We start from the raw sequence: 16,099 nt of genomic DNA, 5'->3' as shown, positions 1-16,099 counted from the left end.
TCCTTCAATATAATTTTTATGTGTGCTACCTTCCAGATTATACATATCTCCTGTGATATCAGAGAGTTGAAGAGCCACAGATATCTGTGGAAATGGTTGGTTTGAGTTGTTCTTCAATCATTGCAAACATTCATCACCATACAAGGAAACATCACCAGTGTGCTGTTCATTTGTGGTGTGTCCTTCGAATGCTCAGGCATTTGCAGGACAAGCCACAAATTAACAGTGCACTGATGATGTCTCCTCATATGGTGATCAAACATTTCCAAGTAAATTGCTAAAATCAGAGAACAACTTAACTCAAAAATCTACCACCCAAGCTACACATCTACCAAATTATTTCTGTCTGTGGAAATTACCCAAGCAAATCACTTGGCTTTCAGTGAAATATTGGACGGAAATAAAATTCCTCATCATTTACTGCATACTTTTCTCTTGCAGTTGGCCTTCCAAAGTTGAACACTTCACACTTGTCTGAATTAATCTCAATTTGCTACTCCTCCATTCATATTTTCATCTGGTCTATTTCATGCTGAATCCTTTGACAATGTTGCAACTGGGGTTGGAGATAAAAATACATACTTTCCCTCATCCTTACCTTGGGAACAGAGCTCAGGAAAAATGCTAACAAAGATTGCAAGTTTCATCATCATCATCAGGTGCCATGCCCAGTTTGAGCTTTGACTACCATGGCCCACACACTCCTGTTTCGGGTCAAGTGGATCAATTCATTGGCATTCATTTCCAATTCTCTGGCTGCTGTCTCCATCATCATTTGTCTTTGTCTTCCTCTTGCTTTCTTCCCTTCAATCTTTCCCATAATTACCGTGCATTCTAACTCCTCTTTCCTAATCACATGTCCAATGAAGTCACGTTGCCTTTTCATGATCTCATACATTATTTCTCTTTTTGTGCTTGCTCTGTTCATGACATCCCCATTAGATACTCATTTCGTCCATGATATTCTTTGCATCCTCCTCAAAAACCATATCTCTTCTGCTTCAATTCGTTTCCTCATGTTACTAGAATATTGTCCAAAATTCTGAGCCATATAACATAACTGGATAAACAGAACAAATAAATAAATAACGGATGGGGTATGAGGGGGAGGTGGGGCATTTATTTATATACACACATTCTTTCTCTCTCTCTCCTTTTTCTCCCTCTGTCCCTTGCCCATCCTCTGGGTTCCCCCCCCCCCCACTCCATCTTTTCCTTCTCCCTGGGCCTCCTGTCCCATGATCCTCTCATATCCCTTTTGCCAATCAACTGTCCAGCTCTTGGCTCCATCCCTCCCCCTCCTGTCTTCTCCTATCATTTTGGATCTCCTTCTCCCCCTCCCACTTTCAAATCTCTTACTAGCTCTTCCTTCAGTTAGTCCTGACGAAGGGTCTCGGCCCGAAACATCGACTGTACCTCTTCCTAGAGATGCTGCCTGGCCTGCTGCATTCACCAGCAACTTTGATGTGAAAAGCTCTTGTCATCAAAATTCTTAGAAGTATCTTAGTGATGTGACTCATTAAACTTACGGTCCTATGTAATTCACATTCTATTGCTCCAGGTTTCTTAAGAAGAGTGATAAATACTGATTTTTTTCATCTCTTCTGGTATTATTCTTGTCTCATAAATGTCATTGATTAAATCAGTAAGTTTTTCAATTCCATAATGTTCAAGGGTGATAATTTGTTCTATTTCTAATTCATCAGGACTTGCTGCCTTCCTTTCTTCATCTTATTTATTGCATTACGAACTTAAGATTTTAAAATACTTGGACCTTCAATGTTCTTCTTAATTTCTGGTTTTTTGCCTCAATCGTCTTCAAACAATTCCTAAATATACTCAGTCCATCTGTTCATACTCTCATCTTTTCCCATGATAATGGTACCGCCCTTTGCTTTCAAACATCCACCTGAAGAACAGAGGAGCTTTTTACCAGTGATATTCTTGATTTGTTGGTGTAACCTTTTTGGATCAGTAATAGGGATTCTTTCTAATTGCTCACTTTCCTGGTTTAACCATTCTTCTTTGGCTTTTTGACATAAGCTTTTAACTTTTTTATCTAAGGACTTATATTCTATAGGATTTGCTTTCTTCTGTCTCCTTTCTTCCATTAGATTCTTGATTTCATCTGTCTTACTTTTTTAAGAATCACTGACTTTGCTGATTCTACCAAGGCATCCTTTAGAGAGTTAAACTTCATTTCTACATGATTGCTATCATCTTCAACAGATTCTATTTCTAGACTTTGGAATCTATTCCTTACTTTAATTGTAAATTTTTGTCTTAAGTTTTCTTCTTTAATTAATTGCGAGTAGTCAAGGGATTGTTCAGGTTTTTGCTTCTTTAGTTTTTTTAACTTTTACTTTTATATGACATACTACTGGGTTATGATCACTATTACAGTCTGCACTACAGTCAATGTTTTGCATTGAGTCACTGAGTTCCTAAATCTTTGGTTTATAGTAATAAAGTCAATTTGATTTCTCGTGTTATCACCTGGACTTTTCCAGGTCCATAAGCATCTTGAATGGTTTATAAAGTGGGTATTCATAATGACCTGATTATTAATCTTGCACCATTCTACCCATTTCTCACCTCTTTCATTTCTTTCCCTAGTCCAAATTTTCCTATGGTATTTCCATCAGCACCTTGTCCTACTTTAGCATTTAGATCTCCCATGACGGTAACAATATCTTGAGATTTACAACCACTCTTTGCTTGTTCAAGTCTTCATAGAATTTATCTATATCCTCATTTGTTCCATCTGTTGTTGGTGTACAGTGGTATGCAAAAGTTTGGGCACCCCTGGTCAAAATTTCTGTTACTGTGAATAGTAACCAACTGTGAATTGCGGCCAAAAAGTTCTATTCAAAAGGTTCAAAGGAACATCTAAACAAGCCTGATGCATTTTGGAAACAAGTCCTGTGGACTGATGAAGTTAAAATAGAACTTTTTGGCCGCAATGAGCAAAGGTATGTTTGGAGATAAAAAGGTGCAGAATTTCATGAAAAGTACCCCTTCCAACTGTTAAGCATGGAGGTGGATCAATCATGCTTTGGGCTTGTGTTGCAGCCAGTAGCACGGGGAACATTTACTGGTAGAGGGAAGAATGATTTCAATTAAATACCAGCAAATTCTGGAAGCAAACATCACACCGTCTGTAAGAAAGCCGAAGATGAAAAGAGGATGGCTTCTACAACAGGATGATAAACCTAAACACACCTCAAAATCCACAATGGACTACCTCAAGAGGTGAAAGCTGAAGGTTTTGCCATGGACTTCACAGTCCCCCGACCTAAACATCATCGAGAATCTGTGGAGATACCTCAAAAGAGCAGTGCATGCAAGACGGCCCAAGAATCTCACATAACTGGAAGCCTTTTGCAAGGAAGAATGGATGAAAATCCCCCAAACAAGAATTGAAAGACTCTTAGCTGGCTTACAAAAAGCATTTACATGCTGTGGTACTTGCCAAAGGGGGTGTTACTAAGTACTGCCATGCAGGGTGCCCAAACTTTTGCTTTGGGCCCTTTTCCTTTTTTGTTATTTTGAAACTGTAAAAGATAGAAAATATATATATATATATCCATAAAACATCCAGAAGAATTCCTACTCCATTAGTATGGGATGTTCCACAAGAATAAATTAGTGTTTTATTTCTATTCTGACATGTTCCAGCAGCTATCCAACAAACTTTGCTAATTCCCATGATGTTAATCTTTAGTCTTTCCATTTCATTTATTACGTTGTCCAATCTTCCTGCTTAATATAGGGTTCTTACATTCCAAGTGACGATAATTTTCTTTTGTGTTACTTGAATTTTATGAGCAGTAGTTGATGACGGTCAACCCTACTGAGCGAAGCATCTTCAGAATTGTCTTGAAGATCCTCTTGACGCTGTTGCTGTGTGATACATTTTGTGAGTTTGATCATGGTTTTCTTAGCAAATAGATTCTAGAAAACCTAGTATCTAGCAACAGTGGTTTGCTATTGCCTTCCTTTGGGCGAACTAAAGAAATCGCCATTTCTCTTCCCAAATGTTCATCCGCCTGTACTATAGCCATTGACATTTGAGGTCCTAGCTCATCCGCCTTCTCCGTCATAAGTTCAGTTACTGAACCTGCCGGATCTGCCGTTGGCCTTCGCTCGTATCCTGAGCAGGAACCCTTCCAGGTGCTACCGTTCCGGGTCAGAGCGGCCCTGGGAGCAATTAATGACTAAGGGGTAACTCCACTTACCTCAAAGCTCTGAAAGCCCCCAATCAGAGTCTCATCACCGGTTGCAGTTTAGAGTCATACCCAGGACTAATTGCAAGTTTACTTTCTCTATATCCATGAGAAACAAAAGGTTACAAGACCTCAACATATTTGCAAATAGCACTAGAAAAAGCAGAGAGAGAGAGAGAGGTAAAAGTAAAAACTAGAAAATTAAGAAATGATGTGAATTTAAGTGAGCAGAACTGAACTTTCTAAAGTGCTTTGGGCAGAACGTCAATGCAAGATGGGCATAATCTCATGATAAAGCTTCTTATGTGAAATCTATTAATCAGCACTTGGCACAAGTGGATTCAGTTTTTAAAACTTAATTGCTATAGACCCTTAAATATGATGAGAGCCACCATTAGTGCGCAGCTGATTACCCCAGTGCTGACAGTAGGGCTATGGTGCTCACGGCTGTTATTACCTCATTTAACATTCTTTTGCAACACTCATAAATTACTGTGTAAGATTGTGAGTGTTAAAATCCAAGCTTAACACATCCTAACCACTATTTTCTAATTGATCTTTTTCATTTGTTCATTCGTTATATCCCATGTTGTATGACATGGACGATCATGGGCTTTCCATGATCATGACTGTTGTTGGCAGTAGTTTGCCATTGTTCTTCTTCTGAGCAGTGTCTTTCTAAAATGGGTGATCCCAGCCACTATCAATACTCTTCCGAGATTGATTGCCTGGTGTTAGTGGTCACATAACCAGGACTTGTGATATGCACCAGTTGCTGATATGACCATCTGCTCACATGACCCTGATCGGGTGGCTAAGCAGGGGCTACACATTGCCCAAGGGTGACTTGCAGGCTAGCAGAGGGAAGGTTGCAGGCATCACAGCCCCAGGATATCATTGCTGGAGTTTCTCAGGATGGTGACCTGGACCCAACCATCTTCAACTGCTCATCAATGTCCTTCCTTCCATCTTCGCAGCCAATCGCACAGTGTGAGTGAGTACCTTCACCAGATGAAGAAGGTGGCTGACAATCACTTGATGAATAACAATTATTTATTTATTTTATTTAAAGATACAGCATGGCCACACAGCCCAATTACACTAATGTGACAAATTAACCTACCAATCAGTGCACGTTTGGAACGTGGGAGGAAATTGGGGCAGCCAGAAGAAACCCATGCAGTCACGGGAAGAACGTACAAACTCCTTACAGGCAGTGACAGGTCACTGGTGCTGTACAATGTTAGGCAAACCACTACACTACCATGTGGAAAATTATTAGGATGGACAATAATAATCCCAGCAGATAAGCCCAACGTTGAACCATCAGGATTACTGGAAATTTAATATAACCTTTAAAGTAAATCACTGAACTTTATTGCCAAATGGATTTTGTTGAAAAATCTCTGTACATGTATTTTAGAATCGACAGCTTCACCTATTGCTTTCTAGCTGCTCCTCCTTCCCCTCCCCCCCCAACCTTTTTAGTCTGGCATCTTCCCCCTTCCTTAATGTTCCTGAAGCAGAGTCTTGACCCAAAATGTCGACGGTTTATTCCTTTCCCTAGATGCTGCCTTACCTGCTGAATTCCTCCAGCATTTTTATGTGTTGCTCTGGATTTCCAGCATCTCCAAATCTTTTGTGTTAATTCTTCACTATCATTATCTCTCGCTGTATTATTTTCTTACAATCTCACTGTAAGATTTGTTTCTCCCCCTCTTAATTACAGCCTTACTTGTTAGCAATTTCTATCAGATTGAGCGTTTGTAACCCTCATGTTGACCTCGCATTTAGCAACTATTTCAATCAACAGAAACAGCCCTGCAAATTTACACCAACAAGGATCACATGATGTATCCTTGCTGTGTTGGCAAAATTTTCCATGAAATTACAAATTCAATTTTTGCTTTCCTCATTGTTCTTAGAACAGTGGTTTACCACATGATGACAACAGATTTGAGAAATGCCATTTCCTCTTCCCTTTTATTGCTTTTAGCTAACAGTATGGTTCAAAGAAACTACTTCCTTTTTTTAACTGAAGCTGGAAGGGGCATTATATTAACTGTTGGCAGATATACTCAGTGGCCACTTTATTACGCACCTCCTATACCTAATAGAGTGGCCACTGAATGCATGTTCATGTCTTCTGCTGCTGTAGCCCATCCACTTCAAGGTTCAACATGTTATGAGTGCAGGGATGCTCTTCTGCACACCACTGTTGTAATGCAAGTCCCTGTCACCTTCCTGTCACCTTCCCGTCAGCTTGAACCAGTCTCCTCGGACCTCTCTCATTAATGAGGCATTTTTGCCCACAGAGCTGACGCTTGCTGGATTTTTTTTTGTTGTTTATCACATCATTCTCTGTAAGCTCTAGGGAATGTTGTGTGTGAAAATCCCAGGAGATCAACAGTTTCTGAGAAACTCAAACCACTCCGTCTGGCACAAACAATCATTCTACAGTCAAAGTCATATAGCTCGCATTCCTTCACCCATTCTAATGTTTGGCCTGAATAACAACTGAACCTCTTGACCAGCCTGCATGCTTTTATGCATTGAGTTGCTGCCATACGATTGGCTGATTAGATACCTGCATTACCGAGTAGGTGTACAGGTCTACCCAATTAAGCAACCACTTAGTGTACATTAACTCATATCTACAAACCTATGTGTTGCCAACTTTCATCATCTATAAAGCATTCCTCTTCCAAAACAAGAGGATGCTGAGGAGAGGGCAAAAGGTGGTTATCAAAAGCAGTGGAGTTGGGTGTCACAGGGAGCCTGGACAAAATGGGATCTTCCCAAGCGCAAGATCACACGGGCAGAGCTTTGGAGACTCGAGCCCTTCCACATTTCTTTCCTTCTACAGTTCATGCATGACACTCTCCCTACACCATCACAGCTGCACACATGGAAGCGAGAGAGGACCCTAACTGCAAGCTTTGTGGTCAGCGGGGTTCACTAGAACACGTACCATGAGGACGCAAAGTAGCTTTAACACAAAGATGATCCAGGTGGTGCCACGACAAGGTCCTTCTGTCCCTTGCTGACACACTGGAGCAGGGGAGGTGTAAAAAGAGACCAGCTGACAGAGAGGCAAACAGGGCAGCCATTTTCATCAAGGAGAGGGCCATTCCAGTCATATCAAAGAGGCCTAAAACCAATCTGATGCAAACTGCCAAATCATGGGAGATGAGGGTCAATGTGGGGAAGAAGTTGCAGTTCCTGGAGGTGGTGCAAGCAACACTTCGACCAGACATCATACAGTGGTCCAACAAAGACAAGAAAATCATCCTGGTGGAGCTCACAGTACCAGGGGAGGAAGGATGTGAGGAGGATCATGGGAAGAAGGCCCCGAAGTACCAGTCCTTAGTCCAGGAGTGCAGGGACAAAGGATGGCAGGAGTGGCTATTCCCCGTGGAGATGGCTGTAGAGGGTTCCCGGCAAAGTCTGCGTGGTGGTTACTGTCTGCACTAGGCCTTGATGATAAATGCAAGAACCAAGAAGCTCACGGAATGGGGGAAGAAGCAGAAGGAACATCTTGCAGGATATGGAGCAGGTGAGAGGAGTTGAGCTGGAAGTCCAGGACAGATGGGCAGTGACTTGGCCACCACTGCTGAACCCCCCGCCCCAACTGGAGAGCGTAGTGGTTAAGAGTTGAAACACTCAGTGAAGGTTGGGCACCACCTGACAACATCTGCCCCTGGCCAAAGGTTACTGTTACCTTATCAGGTAACCGAAGAGAGCACCCTGGTGTATGATGCAAGGGAGAAATGATTGATGCTGCCTCCAAAGAGAAAACAAAGGGCCGGAGGTGATGGGAGCTAGGGTGAGCCCAAAGCTCCCACCTCTTTCCCTCAGCCTCAGCCAGAAGAAATGAGAGGGCAGCTTTTTTTTTAAATGTTCTGTTCCTTGTTTGAAATCATGCAGTTTACAGTTGAAAAGCCAAACAACATGAAACACAACATGCCTGAAGCAGTTTTCAAATGTGCCTGAAATTCTACACTGGGTTGCCAGTAGTGGATGGCTGCTTAGAGCAAGGTCTGATTCTATTACAGTATAATCGAACTGAATGGAGTACCAAAGCAGCCAAACTTGTTATGAGGCGCCCCCAACCATGCCAGCTTCTGGGTTTTAGACCCTCTAACTCTCCGGAGTATGGATAGCTAGCACAGTCCAATCATGTTTTGTGCACCAAGAATTGAGTATTTAAAGAGCACCTGAACAGAGCCTCAGTGCTCAATCATAAACTCAACTAGAGATATTGTCTAGCATATTGTTTTCTGCTCTTTTATCATTCCAATATCATACTGTGTCTCAAACCTTACTTCAGACACTCCAGCATTTAGGTCCAACCATCTTTTGTCAAGGCCTCTTGTCACAAAACTAGCAGTTCTTAAATAAGAACAAAAGTGACAGAAGGCAGGAGAATGGTGTTGAGAGAGATATTAAAAAAGCTATGGTGACTGGTGGAGCAGACTCAATGGGCCAAATGGCTTAATTCTGCTCCTTTATCTTACGGTCAGACCACATCCATAGAAAGGCCATAAGATATAAGGAGCAGAATTAGGCTATCTGGCCCTTCAAGTCTTCACCATTTCATCATGGCTGATTCAATTTTCCTCTCAGCCCCAGTCTCCGGGCCTTTTCCCCATATCCCTTCATGCCCTGAGCAATCAAGAATCTATCAACCTCTGCCTTAAATGTACATAAAGACTTGGCCTTCACACCTGCCTGTGGCAAACAATTCCACAGATTCACTGCTCTCTGGCAAAAGAAATTCCTCCTCATCTCCTTTGTAAAAGGACATCCCTCTATTCTGAGGCTGTGTCCTCCAGTCTTGGACTCTTACACCACAGGAAGCATCCTTTCCACATCCACTCTATCAAGGGCTTTAAACATGCAATAGGTTTCAATGAGGTCACCCCTCATTCCTCTGAATTCTGGTGAATACAGGTCCAGAGACATCAAATGCTTTTCATGTGACAAGCCTTTCAATCCTGGAATCATTTTTTGTGAAAATCCTTTGAACTCCCTCTAGTTTCAGCACATCCTTTCTAAAATAAGGGGCCCAAGCCAAGCCTCACCAGTGCTCGATAAAGGTTCAACATTATGTTCTTGCTCTTATATTTTAATCCTCTTGAAATGAATGCTAACATTGCATTTGCTGTCCTCAAACTGCAAATTAAACTTTATGGAATCCTGCGCAAGGACTCCCACAACCCTTTGCACCTCAGTTTTGTGTATTTTCTCCCTATTTATCAAATCGTCAACCCTTTCATTTATTCTACCAAAGTGCATGACCATACACTGTCTAAGTCCTTCTGTAGCCTTTCTACTTCCTTAAATCTAAACCTGCTCCTCCACCTACCTTCATATCGTCTGTACACTTTGCAACAAAGCCACTAATTCCATCATGCAAATCATTGACATATAACATAAAAAGGATCGGTCCCAACACAGACCCTTGTGGAACACCACTCATCACCGGCAGCCTGCCAGAAAAGGTTCCCTTTATTCCCACACTGCCTCCTGCCAATCAGCCACTGCTTTATCCACATTAGAATCTTTCCTGTAAACAGCCTCATGTGTAGCACCTTGTCAAAGGGCTTCTGAAAATCCAAACACCACATCAACTGATTTTCCTTTGTCTATCCTGCTTGTTATTTCTTCAAAGAATTCCAACTGATTTGTCAGACGAGATTTTCCCTTGAGGAAACCATGCTGATTACAGCCTATTTTATCATCTGCCTCCAAGTACCCTGAGACCTCATCCTTAATAATCAACTGCAACATCTTCCCAACCACTGAGGTCAGACTAATTGGCCTACAGTTTCCTTTCTTCTGCCCCTCTCGCTTCTTGAAGAGTGGAGTGACATTTGCAATTTACCAAAGCCATTCCAGAATCTATTGAATCTAGAAAAATTGTTACTAATACTTTCACGATCTCTTCAGCAACCTTTTTCAGAATTCTGGGGTGAACATCACATGGTCCAGGTGACTTATCTACTTTCAGACCTTTCAGTTTCCTATGAAATTTCTCTCTAGTAATGGCAACTTCACACACTTCATGACCCCTGACACCTGGAACTTCCACCATACTGCTAGCATCTTCCACAGTGAAACTGATGCAAAATACTTATTCAGTTCACCCACCACTTCATTGTCCCCCATTACTACCGCTGCAGCATCATTTTCCAGCAGTCCAATATCCATTCTCACCTTTCTTTTACACTATGTATCTGAAGAAACTTCAGGTATCCTCTTTAATATTATTGGCTAGCTTATTTCATATTCCATCTTTACCATTTTAATCACTTGTTTAGTTGACTTTTGTTGGTTTTTAAAAGCTTTCCAATCCACGAACTTCCCACTAACTTTTGCTCTATTATATACCCTCTCTTTGGCTTTTATGTTGGCTTTGACTTCTTTTGTTTGCACTGTTGTGTCATCTTTCCTTTCCGCATTGCTTCCAGAAATTCCAGCCATCGCTGCTCTGCTGTCATCCCTGCCAGTGTTCTTTTCCAATCAATTCTGGCCGACTCCTCACTCATGCTGCGGTAATTCCCTTTACTCCACTGTAATACTGATAAATCTGACTTCAGCTTCTTCTCAAATTTCAGGGTGAATTCGATCACATTATGACCACTTATCCCTAAGGGATCTTTTACCATAAGTTCTCTAATCAATTCTGGCACAACACCCAATCCAGAATAGCTGATCCTGTAGTGGGCTCAACCACAAGCTGCTCTAAAAAGCCATCTCATAGGCATTCTAGAAATTTGCCCTCCTGTAATCCAGCACCAACCTGATTTTCCCAATCTACCTGCATATTGAAGTCCCCCATGACTATTGTAACATTGCACTTCTGGCATGCATTTTCTATCTCCCATTGCAATTTGTAGGCAACATCCTTACGACTATTTGGGCGTCTGTGTACAACTCCCATCAGGGTCTTTTTACCGTTACAGTTTCTTAGCTCTATCCACATTGATTCAACACCTTCTGACCCCATGTCTCCTCTTTCTAATGATTTCATTTTGTACCAACAGATCAACACCGCTTCCTTTGCCTTCCTTCCTGTCCTTTCAATGCAATGTGTATCCTTGGACATTAAACTCCCAGCTCTGATCTTTCAGCCATTATTCAGTGATGCCTACAACATCGTACCTGCCAATCTGCAACTGTGCTACAAGTTCATCTACCTTAATCCGTATTCTGTGCCTATTCAAATGCAACACCTTCAGTCCTGTATTCATCCTTTTCGATTTTGTCCACCTTTTATGTTGCAACTCATCCTGTTGACTGCAATTTTGCCCTATCATCAGCTCCTCCTGTTACGTACCCCATAACTGGGTTGCCAAACCAGCAGAAATGGATCACTCAGTTGGAGTCTGGATTACTAGAACTAAGAAAGTTTTATTTAAGAAACAAGCAACACAGTACTCTAATCAAAAGGATAATAAATGCAACAGTTCAGCAATGATAAACACACATGTACACAGAATTAGGATAACAGGATCAATCAAGCTCTATCATCGTCTAGGGGTAAATGACCAGTTTCAAAGTGACGCAAAGTTCAGTTCAACTGAGTTCAGTTCAGTTCACAGTAATCACTGCTGTGGCGATGGACAGTGGGGGGAAGAAGAGAGAGAGCAAAAACGAATGAATATTCAAACGGCTTCCACACAGACCTTCGATATTCTTCACAGTCAGCTTTCGGGCGAGCCCTTTGTGATGTCTTCTGGGGTCACCGACTGTGACCCCTCCATTTCCAGATACGATCGTTTCTCTGCGGTGAACCTGGCACCCAGGCAAGGGCGGACACACACCAGGTTCCCGCCGATCGTACCTTTCCACCCTGTGCGTCTATGGCTTGGTCCCGTGACCAGCCCGCCAAAGACTCCCACCGACTTGTGGGAGGCGCACCGCTTCCAGGGTCTCTTTACCTCGTGGTGTCATGTGTGTCTGCCTTAGCGAACCTGTCCCTTTTTATCCCCCTGCTGGGGTATCGCCTGTCCATCACTTCAAACAGTTCAGGGTTCAAAGGGGGGCCGATCTTGACAGCGCTCCTTCCTTCCCTTCATTAACATCTCCAAATGCTGCTCCATTGTTTTCCTTATCTCTCTTTCTCCTGAAGACAGGTGGCAGACCAACTGCTGATCCCACTGGTGCCAGCACAGGACAGTTAACATCTTAATCTATGTGTACTCTCATCACACTCCTCACTACAGATTGCCTCTGTTTGTAAACCAGATACCTCATCTTGAGCACTATTATCCGCCTTTCCTACGATACTTCTTGCATTAAAATATAGGCATCTCAGGACACTAGTCACAGCATGCTCATCCTTTTGATCCCTAACTATATCTGAGGTCTTACCAACATCTGCCTTACAACCTCTCCACTAACTGTTCTGGCACCCTGGTTCCCATCCCCCTGCAACTCTAGTTTAAACTCCACCATGCAGCATTAACAAATCTTCCTGGTAGGATATTAGACCCCTCCAGTTCAGGTGCAAACCATCCCTTCTGTCCAGGTCCCACCTTCCCTGGAAGAGAGCCTAATGATCCAAAAATCTTATGCCCTCCCTCCTACACCAACTCATTGAAGAAGAAAGCACTTAACTCCGAGTGGAGTCATCGGGACGCCGTCATGACGGCGTTTTTTTAGCAGGCTTTCTTATTTTTATGAGGCCGAGATGCTAGCTCAACGCTCAACCCAACACGGATGGAAAGTGTGCAAGGGAGCCGGCTGGATTCGAACTCGGGAGCCTTCGCTCTGAAGTCCGGCGCTGATGCCACTACGCCACCAGCCGGCACAGCAACTCATTAGTCATGTATTAAACTGAATAATCGTCCTAGTTTTAGCCTCGCTAGCACATGGCATGGGTAGCAATCCTGAGATCACAACACTGGAGGTCCTGCCCTTTAATTTAGCACGCATCTCCCTGAACTCCATATGCAAAACCTCATCACTCAACCTGTCCATGTCATTGGTTCCTACATAGAAGACAACTTCTGGCTGTTCACCCTCCCACTTACAAAATGCTGAGGACTCGATCCAAGATATCCTGGACTCTGGCAGCCGGGAGGCAACATACCATCCAGGAATTTCGTTCTCACTAACAGAACTTCCTATCCATTTCCCTAATTAACAAATTCCCTGCCATCATAGCGTGTCTCTTTTTCCCCACTTCCCTTCTGAGTCGCAGAGGCAGCCTCAGTGCCAGAGGCCTGACAATATGACTTTCCTCTGTTAGCTCATCCCCCTCGACAGTATCCAAAGTGATATTCCTGTTGTTGAGCGGGGTGGCCACAGGGGTATTCTACTCTGGCTCCTTAACTCCTTTCCCCTTCTTAATTGTCGCCCAGTTTCCTGTGTCCTGCACCATAGGTGTAACTCCTTCTCTATATGACCCATCTATCACCCCTCAGCCTTCCGAATCATCCGGAGTTCATCCAGTTCCAGCTCCAGCTCCTAACAAGTGCGTTTTGTTAGAAGCTACAGCTGATTGCACTTCTCACAGCTATAGTCATCAGAGGCACTAGAGGACTTCCTGCCTTCCAACATCCAGCAAGAGGAGCATTTCCCTATCCTGCCTAGCATCTCTACTGTCCGAGCTGAGCAAACATAAAGAGAAGGAAAAAAATCTTGCATTTTTCTTTTGCTTTCTCTAACTGTAGCTTCTCTTCTCTGAAGCCTTGAAGAGATAAAGCCTCAGGATCACAAATCTGACAATGTCCACTCAGATGATGGCCACTGCACTTGTCCATGCCTTCTTTTAATTTGGTCTTACTAATCAATTTCAAACATCAACTGGTTGCTGGTCAAAGCTCCTTTTCGCTGGTACGACCTGCTGCTGCCTTTTATCCCTGGGCAGGGGACCTGATTGAAGTCCCCTCCTCTCCAAACTTCTGATGTTCGGATTGGCTGCTGGTCAAAGCTCTAAGGAAGCAGGGCCAACATGTCAGCTTGGAGACTCTTCATCAACAATGCCTGAAGAGTCTGGTGGAGGTTTCTAAAATCTCATAGAACACAGAACATAGAACAGTACAGCACAGGAACGGGTCCTTTGGACCCTACACAATTACTATATCACTCTATTTTCCTCACATTCATATGCCTATCTAAACACCTCTTCAAAGCTGCTAATGTTTCTGCCTTTACCACCACCCCAGGCAGTTCATTCCTGCCGTCCACCACTCTCTGTGTAAAGAACTTGCATTTCACATCTCCTTAGAAATCATCCGCCTCTCATCTTAAATGGATGCCCTCTGGTTTCAGACATTTCAACCCGTGGAAAAAGATATTGTCAGTCTACCCTATCTATGCCTCTCATAATCTTATACACCTCTGTTAGATCTCCCCTCAGCCTCCACCTCACCAGAGAAAAAAACCCAACCAAAACCATAATGAAATGAAGATGTAAAAAACTTCTTGGTCCAATTTCACTAAAGGTGAACGAGAATATCTAAAAATAAACAGAGCACACATCGGTTTATTAATTAAGCATACACTAAGGTACGGTGAGAAACCTGCCTTGCATATTGTTGATACAGATCAATACATTATGACGGTGGATTGAGGTAGTACAGGGAAATGTGCAGAATGAAGTGTTAGTTCCTGAGGAACTGCGGTGCAGGCAGACAATAAGGGACAAGGTCATAGACTCATAGAACACTACAGCACAGAAACAGGCCCTTTGGCCCAAACAGTGCACGCTGAACTAATCTGCCTACCTGGGCCATAGACCTCTATAACCCTCGCATCCATACGCCTCTCCAAATTTCTCTTAAATGTTGAAACCAAACCTCGAGTTCACCAGCTCATTCTACACTCTCACCACCCTCTGAGTGAAGAAGTTACGTGCCCCTTACACCTTTCACCTTTCACCCTCAAACCATGACCTCTAGTTTTAGTCTCACCCAACCTTAGTGCTTGCATTTACCCTCTCCATACCCCTAATAATTTTGTATGCCTCTATCAAGTCTCCCTTCATTCTCCTACGCTCCTGGAAATCTTAACCTATTCAACCTTTCCCTTTAACTCAGGTACTCATGTCCTGGCGACATCCTGGTAAATTTTCTCTGTATCTTTCAGTCTTATTGTTATCTTTCCTGTAGGTAGGTGGCCAGAACTGCACACAAACTAGGCCTCCCCAATGTATACTGTTACGTAAACGGCAACAATGAATATCAATTGAGACAGGTTACATAAAAACAACCAAACATTTATTAAACACGGACAATCGATAAAAAAAACAACGAAAACTTTAACCGGAAGTTAACCGTTATGCAGCCGTTCAACAAATCGTCACTCGGCACTGGTTCTTAAAGCGTTAAATGCGAAAACAGATCTTAAAGCAAAAAAGTCAGATATAGTTCTTAAAATGGTAAATTCGAAAGTCCAACAGATTTATACGTTTAATTGGGAGAGACTTCTCTGAAGAAGGATTTCTTCATAGACGTGACTTTCCTGCTGGTTCTGTCCACAGGATTCACGATGCAGTAATTAAACAGTTTAAAACAACTGACCTTAATTTCTTTTAGAGAGAGCAAACCTTTGCATGAACTCTTTTCTCTTTTGGCAAGAGTTATCTTCGATGCAGGTCGCTACTCCTTCAATGAAGACTCAATAAGGTTGATCCTTTGTTAAACTGCTGAACGATGCCGACTCCTCCCAATCTTTCGGGCCTGTACTTCGATAAAGTCTTCACTCTCCCTTCTACTGCTGGAATAGGATAAATCAGCACCTCTAGCAAAAATTTCCAGTCCAATAATATTGTATCTTGCAACAAAATGCAAAACTCCATTTTAAAAATGAAACTGCGTCATAAAAACAAATACGCAACGGAAACGGAGACACAGTGCGTT

This window comes from Mobula hypostoma, chromosome 12, assembly GCF_963921235.1.
Source record: "Mobula hypostoma chromosome 12, sMobHyp1.1, whole genome shotgun sequence".
Lineage (NCBI taxonomy): Eukaryota > Metazoa > Chordata > Chondrichthyes > Myliobatiformes > Myliobatidae > Mobula > Mobula hypostoma.
This window is presented reverse-complemented; position numbering follows the sequence as displayed.